Source organism: Pristiophorus japonicus, chromosome 9, assembly GCF_044704955.1.
Source record: "Pristiophorus japonicus isolate sPriJap1 chromosome 9, sPriJap1.hap1, whole genome shotgun sequence".
Classification (NCBI taxonomy): Eukaryota; Metazoa; Chordata; class Chondrichthyes; family Pristiophoridae; genus Pristiophorus; species Pristiophorus japonicus.
The window spans coordinates 215726436-215738500 of NC_091985.1; the positions used below are offsets into that span (position 1 = coordinate 215726436).

Sequence of the window (12065 nt, forward strand, 5' to 3'; positions counted from 1 at the left end):
AAGGCATGCTCAGAATCCAAGGTGCCATGCTGCAGAGCCACCTGTCGTGACTGCTGCTGGCATACAGATCTCATCCGCATTCGTTGACTGGGGTTCCCCTCGTGCAACTATTGATGAAATGACCCTTAAAGACCAGGCTCTCGTTAGTCCTCCCAGACATGCATGAAATTGTTGAGGCTGAGCATCAAAAGCTAACTGAGTACCATGACCGAAATTCGAGGGGGAGGTGGAATGAGATAGGGGACAAAGTGTTTGTGCTAAACTATGGCCGGGGTCCCAAATGGCTTGCAGGGACAGTAACAGAAAAAGAGGGAAACAGGCTGCTGGTTGTACAAATGGACAATGGCCAAACCTGCCAGAGGCATGTTGACCAAGTAAAAAGTAGATTCACTGATAACACTGAAGAACCAGAGGCAGACTACAATGTGGAACTCACACCACACCTAGTGGACAGACAGGTGGAACAACCTGAGGAAAGGACAGTCTGAACAGACAGCCCAGGTGAGATACCAGCAATCACGCCGAATGAAACAGACAGCCCAGGCGAGATACCAGCAATCACACCTAACGAACACAGGCACCAAGGCAAACAACTGAACCACAACTAAGACGCTCCACGCGAGAGTGCAGACCACCTGAGAGACTGAATCTATAAAGGCAATAAGACCTTGGGGGAGGGTGATGTCATGTATCTCACATTACTGTATATAACTGTATCTTACCATGCTATTCATGACTGTAACTGGATATGACCTGTAACAATAAGCATACCTTACCACTAGGGGTGCACTTGAAGGAGACACTCCATACCTGTCCCACTGAGGTATATAAAGGGAGGTCTCAGGCAAGTGCAGCACTGGAGAGCTGTGAATTAAAGGTGCAGGTTATTGAGTGACCTTGACTTCAGCATATGTCTTGTGCAAGTCAGTACATTAGAGTCAGGACTTAACAGCCTGCCCAGCGGAGCTGGTCGAGTGTGGTCATTGCTTCGATGCTGGGGATGTTGGCCTGATCGAGGACGCTAACACTGATGCATCTGTCCTCCCAGGGGATTTGCAGGATCTTGTGGAGACATTGGTGGCATTTCTCCAGCGATTTCCATCAAGATCAATGGTCCAGCACTGGACAATGTGGACCGCTTTCCATACCTTGGGAGCCTATTATCAGCAAGGGCAGACATTGACAACAAGATTCAACACCGCCTGCAGTGCGCCAGTGCAGCCTTCAGCCGCCTGAGGGAAAGAGTGTTCAAAGATCAGGCCCTCAAATCTGCCACCAAACTCATGGTCTGCAGGACTGTAGTGATACCCGCCCTCCTGTGTGGCTCAGAGACGTGGACCATATACAGTAGACACACACTATCACTCACACAATGTTCACATCTGCACATTCGTAACACAAACTGTCCCAGATTTACAGCTCCCAGCACAGGGTTTCCTCTCCGCTCAGCTTGTGCTGCCGATTCTCGGGGTTAGTTGTAGTTTCCCAGCTCAGTAAATGTTAAACACTCTGAGGCTTGCATTCCTTACAGTGTTTGGTTCCTGCCCCTGAATCTGGGGAACAATCACCACAGAGGCTGGCTAAACTCATATCTGCTTTAAGTTGTTATAGTGTTCGCATGCAGAAATATGTTTGATTTTTCTGAAAATATATATTATGTGCTCACTGCCCCACTCTCTCTCCTAAACTGAGAGACATTTAACAGTAACTGGTGCCCTATCCATCCCATCCTTATCACCCAGAGATTGCTATCTGAGAGAACGACAGATATAGACACTCTAAATACGCGAACTGTGTCTCCATATACGCTCAATACTTGTATCACGCATTCATGTACCGTATCAGCGAAAGATAGAGAGAGACAGGCACAGTATCAATCTTACACTTTGTATTGGTATCCCCGTCTTACACTCAGTAACAGTGCCACACTGTCATGTATAGCACCAGGGAGAGAATAGAGACAGTATCAGGGTTGTACTTCCAATAGTGTTCCCACATCACGCTAAATAACAGTATACCGCCTTTCCAAGCAGTACAAGAGAAAGGGGGATAGCAACACAGAGAGAGATGGGGAGAGGGGGGAGTGGGGAGAGCGGGGGGTGGGGCAGAGGACTGAGTGAGAGACAGGGGAGCGCGAGGCAGGGCGGTGAGACACAGAAACATGCACAGTATCAGTTCCAGACTGACCTGTGAGCTCCGGTTTTATCCTGAAAGATCCAACTGGAGAGACAGAAGATGCAGTCCCCTCTCTCACTGATATTGTACCACAGACAGACACATTACTAATCCACACTGCGGGACAGTGTCAGAGAGTGAGAGAAACAAGGTCCCACATTTAACCCTCGTTCGCCTGTTGTACTCTCTGTAATCTTGCAGCTCAGGGCCGTTCGTTATTACTCTCAGTGACCGAATGTTTCACTCTGATTAAATTAAACTGGGACAGTTTCTGTCAGATATTAACTCCTGCACAGTTCCAGCAAACACTCCTACTCCCCCGTCCCTCCGATGTTTCTGCAGGATTATTTTGTGAGGACGGGCTCACGAAGAGAAAAACACCCTGCACGGAATGATCCCAAATTGAGCATCTCAAAGGGGCAAGGCCCCCAGCTTTAAACATTCTCTGTCCTTGCCCCCCCCAGGCCCAGTTCCTTTGCTCAGATTCTGATAAAAGTAAATCGGGAAAAGTTCACTTTGATTTTTAAAGGCTGAATTATTGCAGAGAGCTGTGCAAGCGCGGTTAAGCCCCGCCCCCGTGTCGATTTCCAGTGAGCAGAAGAGCGCATGCGCCCTCCCCTCCCCCAGCCCTGCCTGTGAGCGCCATTCACTCAGTGAGCGGAGAAAGATGGTTTAAACAGCCGGGAATGGAGACACCGCGGCCCCGGGGTAAGGCAGCGAGCAGCAGCCTCCTTACAGCAGCACCTCGCTTTGGGAGCGTGTCCGCAGATGGGCTCAGAGATCAGCACTGAGTCCGGGGGAAGTTCAGGCGGAGTCGGGGTCTGTGTGTAACAGGCGGAGTGGAGCAAGAACTGGTCTCAGTGCGTGGAGTGAGTGGGGGAAGGGAGAGGCCATTCTCGGGCTGTGTGTGGACAGCGTGTGTCCCGGGTAAGGGAGACAGAATGGGAAGGATCTGCTGTTTACAGTCATTGCTGCTTTCTCCCTGTAAACCAGTAGTGAACGTTCCTGCTTTAGTTCCAGTCTCACCGTGTTTGTTGTCATTGGACAGTGAGCAGTGGAAGCAGAGCCGGACACTGAGGATTTATACAAGGAGCATCTATTGCAGGCACTGGGTGAGAAATGTGAAAGACACGTTTTAAACAGCGGCTCTTTGTTTCTGGTTGAACGGTTAGTGCCCTGGGAAAGGGGAGTAGCAATCTGAGCTGTGTAAAAGTCCGTGCTCCATCGGATAGTCCCATTCCTGAAGCAGGGCAGGGGTTGGGTTGTGTCTGGATGTCAGTAAATTGCTGTAAATCTGCCCAACACACTTGGTGTGCAGAAGCTGAGTGCTGCAGTGGAGTCAGACACTGACACTGTTTGTATCGCTGGCTTTTCTTTGTGAATGTTCAGAACGAATATTAATTGAACAATTACATTCATCACTTTAGTATTTTCTACTTCTCCTGTTCTTGAATGATCAGAGATACCATTTCTTCCTACAGGTAAGGAATTGAAGGTACAGGAACAAATGTGAAGTTTCTGCCACCTGAGACATAAGGAACAGTGCAACTGGCTCCTTGTACACACAGTAGGTACGGTATTACTCAGAGGACGAAACCAGGGAATTGGTGATGGGGTACATGGAGATGGCAGAAACTCTGACCAAATATTTTGCATCAGTCTTTATGGTAGAAGAGACAAAAAATATCCCACCAGTGGATAGTCAAGGGGTTATGGGGGGTGGGGGCCATATCACAATCACTAATGAGGTGGTAAATGCCCTAGACCTGATGGCTTGCATCCTAGGGTCTTGAGAGAAGTAGTGGCAGGGATAGTGTATTCATTGGTTGTAATTTACCAAAATTCCCTGGATTCTGGGGAGGTCCCAGCAGATTGGAAAACTGAAAATGTAACACCCCTTTTTGAAAAAGGAGGCAGACAAAAAGCAGGAAACTGTAGACCAGTTAGCCTAACATCTGTGGTTGGGAAAATGTTGGAGTCCATTATTAAAGCAGTACCAGGACATTTGGAAAAGCATAATTCAGTCAGGCAGAGTCAGCATGGATTTATGAAGGGGAAGTCATGTTTGAAACATTTGTTGGAGTTCTTTGAGGATGCAACGAACAGGGTGGATAAAGGGAAACCAGTGGATGTGGTGTATTTGGACTTCCAGAAGGCACTTGACAAGATGCCACATAAAAGGTTACTGCACAAGATAAAAGTTCATGGGATTGGGGGAAATATATTAGCATGGATAGAGGATTGGCTAACTAACAAAAAAGTGAGAGTTGGGATAAGTGGTCATTCTCTGGTTGGCAACCCGTAATTAGTGGGGTGCCGCAGGGATCAGTGCTGGGACCCCAACTTTTTACAATCTATATTAACGACTTGGAAGAAGGGACTGGATATAACGTAGCCAAGTTTGATGATGATACAAAGATGGGAGGAAAAGCAATGCATGAGGAGGACATAGACAGGCTATGTGAGTGGGCAAAAATTGGGCAGATGGAGTATAATGTTGGAAAGTGTGAAGTTATGCACTTTAGCAAAAAAAAATCAAACAGCAAGTTATTATTTAAATGGGGAACAATTGCAAAGTGCTGCAGTACAGCAGGATCTGGTGCATGAAACACAAGGTTAGTATGTAGGTACAGCAAGTGATCAGGAAGGCCAATGGGATCTTGGCCTTTATTGCAAAGGGGATGGAGTATAAATGCAGTGAAGTTTTGCTACAGTTATACAGGGTAGTGGTGAGGCCATACCTGGAATACTGTGTACAATTTTGGTTTCCATATCTAAGAAAGGATATACTTGCTTTGGAGGCAGTTCAGAGAAAGTTCACTGGGTTGATTCCAAAGATGAGGGCATTGACTTATGAGGATAGTTGAGTAGGTTTGCCTCTACTCATTGGAATTTAGGTGATCTTATCGAAACATCTAAGATTATGAGGGGGCAGAGAAGATGGTTCCACTGATAGGGGAGACTAGAACTAGGGGGCATAATCTTAGAATAAGGGGCCACCCATTTAAAACTCAGATGAGGAGAAATTTCTTCTCTGAGGGTTATAAATCTATGGAATTTGCTGCCTCAGAGAGCTGTGGAAGCTGGGTCATTGAATACATTTAAGACAGAGATGGACAGTTACTTAACCGATAAGGAAATAAGGGGTTATGGGCACGGGCAGGGAAGTGGACCTGAATCCATGATCGGATCAGCCATGATCGTATTAAATGGTGGAGCAGGCTCGAAGGGCCGCATGGCCTACTCCTGCTCCTATTTCTTATGTTCTTAATATCAATTCCACACTCATAGACAGCAGAAGTGGTCAGTCCCGCAATGATCCCAATTTCCAGATATACATTTTCAATCCAGCAATCAAACAGAAGTTGTTAACATTTCACCATAACTCAGTACTGTTCACAGGTAGATACATCAATCCCAGTCAAAATACACACCCATTATCAGCTGGAAAGGCACAATGTTAATCTCACAATAGTGCAGCCATAGTGACAAATTAACTATCAGAGAGAATAGACAAATAGTATCTGAAAGGTATAGAATAAATCCACATCATAAAGTTCAGACTGAAAGATATAGAATGTATCCCGCAATCACTAACAGTACCAGAGACTGAGAGATACAGAGTGAATCCCACACTCACTGTACCAGAGACTGAGAGATACAGAGTGAATCCCACACTCACTGTACCAGAGACTGATCGATACAGAGTGAATCCCACACTCACTGTACCAGAGACTGATCGATACAGAGTGAATCCCACACTCACTGTACCAGAGACTGATAGATACAGAGTGAATCCCACACTCACTGTACCAGAGACTGATAGATACAGAGTGAATCCCACACTCACTGTACCAGAGACTGATAGATACAGAGTGAATCCCACACTCACTGTACCAGAGACTGATAGATACAGAGTGAATCCCACACTCACTGTACCAGACACTGAAAGATACAGAATGTATCCCGCAATCACTAACTTACCAGAGACTGAGATACAGAATGAATCCCAGACTCACTCACTGTACCAGAGACTGAGAGATACAGAGTGAATCTCAGACTCACTCACTGTACCAGAGACTGAGAAATACAGAATGAATCCCGCACTCACCGTACCAGAGACTGAGAGATACAGAATGAATCTCAGACTCACTCACTGTATCAGAGACTGAGAGATACAGAATGAATCCCAGACTCATGCACTGTATCAGAGACTGAGAGTTACAGAATCAATACCACCTCCATAAACTGTACCAGAGACTGAGAGATACAGAGTGAATCCCAGACTCACTCACTGTACCAGAGACTGAGAGATACAGAATGAATCCCAGACTCACTGTACCAGATACTGAGAGATACAGAGAGACTCCCACACTCACTCACCGTACCAGAGAATGAGAGTTACAGAATCAATACCACTTCCATAAACTGTACCGGAGACTGAGAGATACAGAATGAGCCCACCTTCACAAACTATACCAGAAGCTGACAGACATTGAACGAAGTCAACACTTACCTTAAGTGGCAAATACCGATTAAAGCATGATTAATCCCACACTCAACTATTTACAATCTATATTAATGACTTGGATGAAGAGACCGAGTGCAATGTAGCCAAGTTTGCTGCTGATGATATAAAAATGGGTGGGAAAGCAAGTTGTGAGGAGTACACATAAAATCTGCAAAGGGATATGGACAGGCTAAGTGAGTGGGCAAAAATTTGGCAGATGGAGTATAATGTGGGAAATGAGGTTATCCATTTTGGCAGAAAAAATAGAAAAGCAAATTATAATTTAAATGGAGAAAAATTGCAAAGTGCTGCAGTACAGAAAGACCTAGGGATCCTTGTGCATGAAACACAAAAGTTAGTATGCAGGTACAGCAAGTAATCAGGAAGGCAAATGGAATGTTGGCATTTATTGCAAGGGGAATATAGTATTCCCCTTGCAATAAATGTACACCAGATAATTCCTGCTACATCTGTACAAGGCCACACCTGGAGTACTGCGTACAGTTTTGGTCTCCATATTGAAGCAAGGCTATACTTGCAATGGAGGCAGTTCAGAGAAGGTTCACTAGTTTGATTCTGGAGCTGAGGGGGTTGACTTATGAAGATAGGTTGAGTAGGTTGGGCCTGTACTCATTGGAGTTCAGACGGATGAGAGGTGATCTTATTGAAACTTATAAGAGAATGAGGGGGCTTGACAAGGTGGATGCAGTGAGGATAATTCCACTCACAATTTCAGAATAAGAGGCCACCCATTTAAAACTGAGATAAGGAGGGATTTCTTGTCTGAGGGTTGCAAATCTGTGGAATTCTTTGCCCCAGAGAGCTGTGGAAGCTTGGTCATTGAATATATTTAAGGCGGAGATAGACAGATTTTAGAGCGATAAGGGAATAAAGGGTTATGGGGAGCTGGCAGGGAAGTGGAGCTGAGTCCATGATCAGAAAAGCCTTGATCTTATTAAATGGTAGAGCAGGCTCAAGGGGCCAAATGGCCTACTCCTGCTCCTATTTCTTATCTTGTTCTTATGTTGTTAATGTGATAATTACCAGATAAACTGTTTTTGTTATGTTGATTGATGGATAAATATTGCCAGGACAACGGGGATACCTTCAAAATAGTGCCATGGGATATTTTATGTCCACCAGAGATAACAGGCGGTGCCTTGGTTTAATGTCTCATCAGAAAGATAGCATCTCCAACAGTGCGGCACTCCCTCAGCACTGCACTGGAGTGTCAGCCTAGATTTTTGTGCTCAAGTCCCTGGAGCGGGACTTGAACTCTCAACCTTCTGACTCAGAGGTGAGAGTGCTACCCACTGAGCCATGGCTGAATCCTCTGCTAAGGGAAAAAGGTCCTTGCTATCCACTCTATCCAGACCCCTCATAATTTTATACCCCTCATAATTTTATACACCTCAATGAGGTTCCACCTCTACATCCTGTGTTCCAAAGAAAACAACCCCAGCCTATCCAATCTTTCCTCATAGCTAAAATTCTCCAGTCCAGGCAACATCCTCGTAAATGTTTTTACCCTCTCTGGTGCAATCACATCTTTCCTGTAATGTGGTGACTTGAACTGCACGCAGTACTCTTGCTGTAGCCTAAATAGTATTTTATACAGTTCAAGCATAACCTCCCTGCTCTTACATTCTGTGCCTAGGCTAATAAAGGCAAGTATCGCAAATGCCTTCTTAACCAGCTTATCCACCTGTGCTGCTACCTTCAGGGATCTGTGGACATGCACTCCAAAGTCCGTCTGTTCCTCTACACTTCTCAATGTCCTACCATTAATGTGAATTCCCTTGTCTTGTTAGCCCACCCCAAATGCACTACCTCACACTTCTCCGGATTAAGTTCCATTTGTAACTGTTCTGCCCACCTGACCAGTCCATTGATATCTTCCTGCAGCCCATTACCCTTTGCTTTCTACCTCTGAGCCAATTTTGGATCCAACTTTGCCTTGGATCCCATGGGCTTTTATTTTGGTGACCAGTCTGGCATGTGGGACCTCATCAAAAGCCTTGTTAAAATACATATACACTCCATCAAATGCACTACCCCCATCGACCCTCCCAGTTACCTCTATGGCAGATCTATCCAGTTAGTTCCACTCCCCTGATCTTTCCCAATAGCTCTGCAAATATTGTCCCTTTAGTATTTATCCAATTCACTTTTGAAAGTTACTATTGAATCTGCGTCCACCACCCTTTCAGGCAGTGCATTCCAGATTGCAACAACTCGCTGCTTATAAAATGTTTCCTCATGTCGCCTCTGCTTCTTTTGCCAATCACCTTATTCTGTCTCCTCAGGTTACCAACCCTTCTGCCACTGGAAAAGTTTCTCCTTGTTAAAATTGTTCATGATTTTGAACACTTTAATGAAATCTCCTCTTAAACTTTTCTGCTCCGAGGAGAATAACTGCAGCTTCTCCAGTATTGCCACATAACTGAGGTCCCTCATCCTTGGTACCATTCTAGTAAATCTCTTCTGCACCCTCTCTAAAGTGTATACATCCTTCTGAAAGTGTGGTGCCCACAATCGAACACAATGTGCCAGCTGAGGCCTAACCAGTGTTTTATAAAGGTTTAGTATAACTAAACATCAAATGCTGGTATTTCTGTGATGGAGTTTAGACGGGCGAGGTTTATCCAGTCAGTTGGATGTGAGCTGAAACATGTGTATTTGGAGCGATGAGACAGGGACACACTGTGTAACTGGGCACAGACACTCTGCACAGCCCACACATCACTTGTTTCCCACTTGGTGCAAAAGGAATATATTAATTGTAACAATTCATTTGACTTGACTTTAAATCGTTAAATTTATAAATGTAGTCATGCTTCTCTAATTTATTTATTAACTCAGATTCACGGCCTCGTTTTATTTCTTCCTCTGAGCCCCTCAACTTCATCTGGCGGCGTAATGTTGGTGAGGGGTGATTGATTGCCCTGGGAACCAACAGGAAGAGAGCTCAGAGGCCGGAGGGCTCAGGGAGCGGTGTGTTCTGCAACTAATCGTGGTGCTCGAGGGGCGGCCTGACAGGTGAGTCAGTGTGAACCCCTGTTAAACAATTTATCTTTTAATAGTTAAATTGAGATTTCTTTTGTGAACAAAACAGTTTAACATTTGTCAGTATTTTGTTTTCCTGGAGTTCCTATCATGAGTTTCAGACACTTCAGTGCCATGTGGACCAGGTGTTTAAAAGTCATTTATTTCCTTTATGTTCAGTTAACAGGGTAGATAGAGAAACGATTTCCTCTGGTGAAAGGGACAGAACCTTAAAATTAGAGCTAGGCCAATCAAGGGTGATGCCATGAAGCACTTCCTCACACAAATGTTTCTCCTGACTGAAGAGTCTCGAACTAGGGGGTCATAGTCTCAGGATAAGGAGTCGGTCATTTAAGATTGAGATGAGGAGGAATTTCTTCACTGTGAATCTTTGGAATTCTCTATCCCAGAGGGCTGTGGATGCTCAGTCTTTGAGTATTAACAGGGCTGAGATCAATAGACATTTTGACACTTTGATAAGGTCCCACATGGCAGACTAGTCATGAAAGTAAAAGCCCATGGGATTCAGGGAAAAGTGGCAAGTTGGATCCAAATTGGCTCAGAGGCAGGAAGCAAAGGGTAATGGTTGATGGGAGTTTTTGTGACTGGAAGGATGTTTCATGTGGGACTCCCAGGGCTCAGCACTAGATCCCTTCATTTTTGTGGTATACATCAATGATCTAGACTTGAATATAGGGGATATGATTAAGAAGTTTGCAGATGATACTAAAATCGGCCGTGTGGCTGATAATGAAGAAGAAAGCTGCAGACTGCAGGAAGATATCAATCAACTGGTCAGGTGGGCAGAACAGTGGCAAATGGAATTTAATCCAGAGAAGTGTGAGGTAATACATTTGGGGAGGGCTAGCAAGGAAAGGGAATACGCATTAAATGGTAGGACACTGAGAAGTGTAGAGGAACAAAGAGACCTGGGAGTGCATGTCCACAGATCCCTGAAAGTAGCAGGCCAGGTAGATAAGGCAGTTAAGAAGGCATACGGAATGCTTGCCTTTATTAGCCGAGGCACAGAGTACAAGAACGGGGTTATGCTTGAACTGTATAAAACACTAGTTAGGCCACAGTTGGAGTACTGCGTGCAGTTCTGGTCACCACATTACAGGAAGGATGTGATTGCACTGGAGAGGGTACAGAGGAGATTTACGAGGATGTTGCTGGGAGTGGAGAATCTTAGCTATGAGGACAGATTGGATAGGCTGGATTTGTTTTCCTTGGAACAGAGGATGCTGAGGGGAGACCTCATTGAGATGTATAAAATTATGAGGGGACTCGATATAGTGCATTAAAAGGGCCTATTTCCCTTGGCAGTGGTCAACATCCAGGGGGCATAAATTTAACGTAATTGCTAGAAGGTTTAGAGGGGATTTGAGGGTAAATTTCTTCCCGCAGAGGGTTGTGGGGGTCTGGAACTCACTGCCTGAAAGAATGGTAGAGGCAGAAACCCTCACCACATTTAAAAAGTACTTGGATGTGCACTTGAAGTGCCGTAACCTGCAGACCTAGAGCTGGAAAGTGGGATTAGGCTGGATAGCCTCTTGTTGGCCAGCACAAACACGATGGGCCGAAATGGCCTCGTTCCATGCTGTAAGGTTCTATGATTTTAAAGGAATCAAGGGATCTGGGAATAGTGCGGGAAAGTAGAGTTGAGGTCGAAGGTCGGCCTTGATCTTATTGACTGATAGAGTTGGCTCGAGGGGCCATATTGCCTACTCTTTCCCTTATTTCTTATGTTCTTAAAGGGTAGTGGAAATCCGGAACTCTGTTCCCCTAAAATTGAGGCTGGGGGCCAGTTGAAAATTCCAAAACTGAGATTGATGAATTCTTCTTAGGCAAGGGTATTAAGGGCGATGGAACCAAGGCAGGTAGACGGAGTTAAAATACTGATCAGCCACGATCGAATTGAATGGTGGAACATGCTCCAGGGGCTGAATGGCCTATTCCTGTTCCTATGTTCCTACTTACAGTGATGACTTTTGCAAACAGCTTTTTGGAAGGGGAGGATATGCAGACAGGATTAAACCTGGGTCCTTCCTGTTCCTAGGACTCAGTCACATTGGGCGGTGCCTTTACCCACTGAGTCATTGGGAGTAGGCTCCAGTTACCCTGCTGGAAAATGCACGTGTGAGGCCTCGGGTGAGGACAGTGGAATAGCCCGTCGACACTCACTGTCGAGGTTCACGCGTAGAGATTGGGCACATGGGTCACATATTTGAGAGAAACTGGTGAGTGTAAAACTGAACCCAGCCAGAGTCAGCGCCTTCAGGGGAGGAGAGGGAGGGGAATCAGTGAGTGTAGAACTGAGCCCAGCCACTGTCAG

The 12065-nt window shown here is 45.4% G+C and overlaps 1 protein-coding gene and 1 long non-coding RNA gene across 2 annotated transcripts in view; both read left to right on the top strand.

Moving 5' to 3' along the window:
- The window catches only part of LOC139274123 (zinc finger protein 665-like), a 78287-nt gene that overhangs the window by 60644 nt on the left and 5578 nt on the right, over nucleotides 1-12065 (top strand). The gene's annotated exons all lie outside the window — the stretch shown is intronic.
- On the top strand, nucleotides 2824-9583 carry LOC139273695 (uncharacterized). Its single transcript, XR_011595303.1, has 3 exons — nucleotides 2824-2883; nucleotides 3657-3742; nucleotides 9548-9583. It is a non-coding gene; the product is annotated as an uncharacterized lncRNA (long non-coding RNA).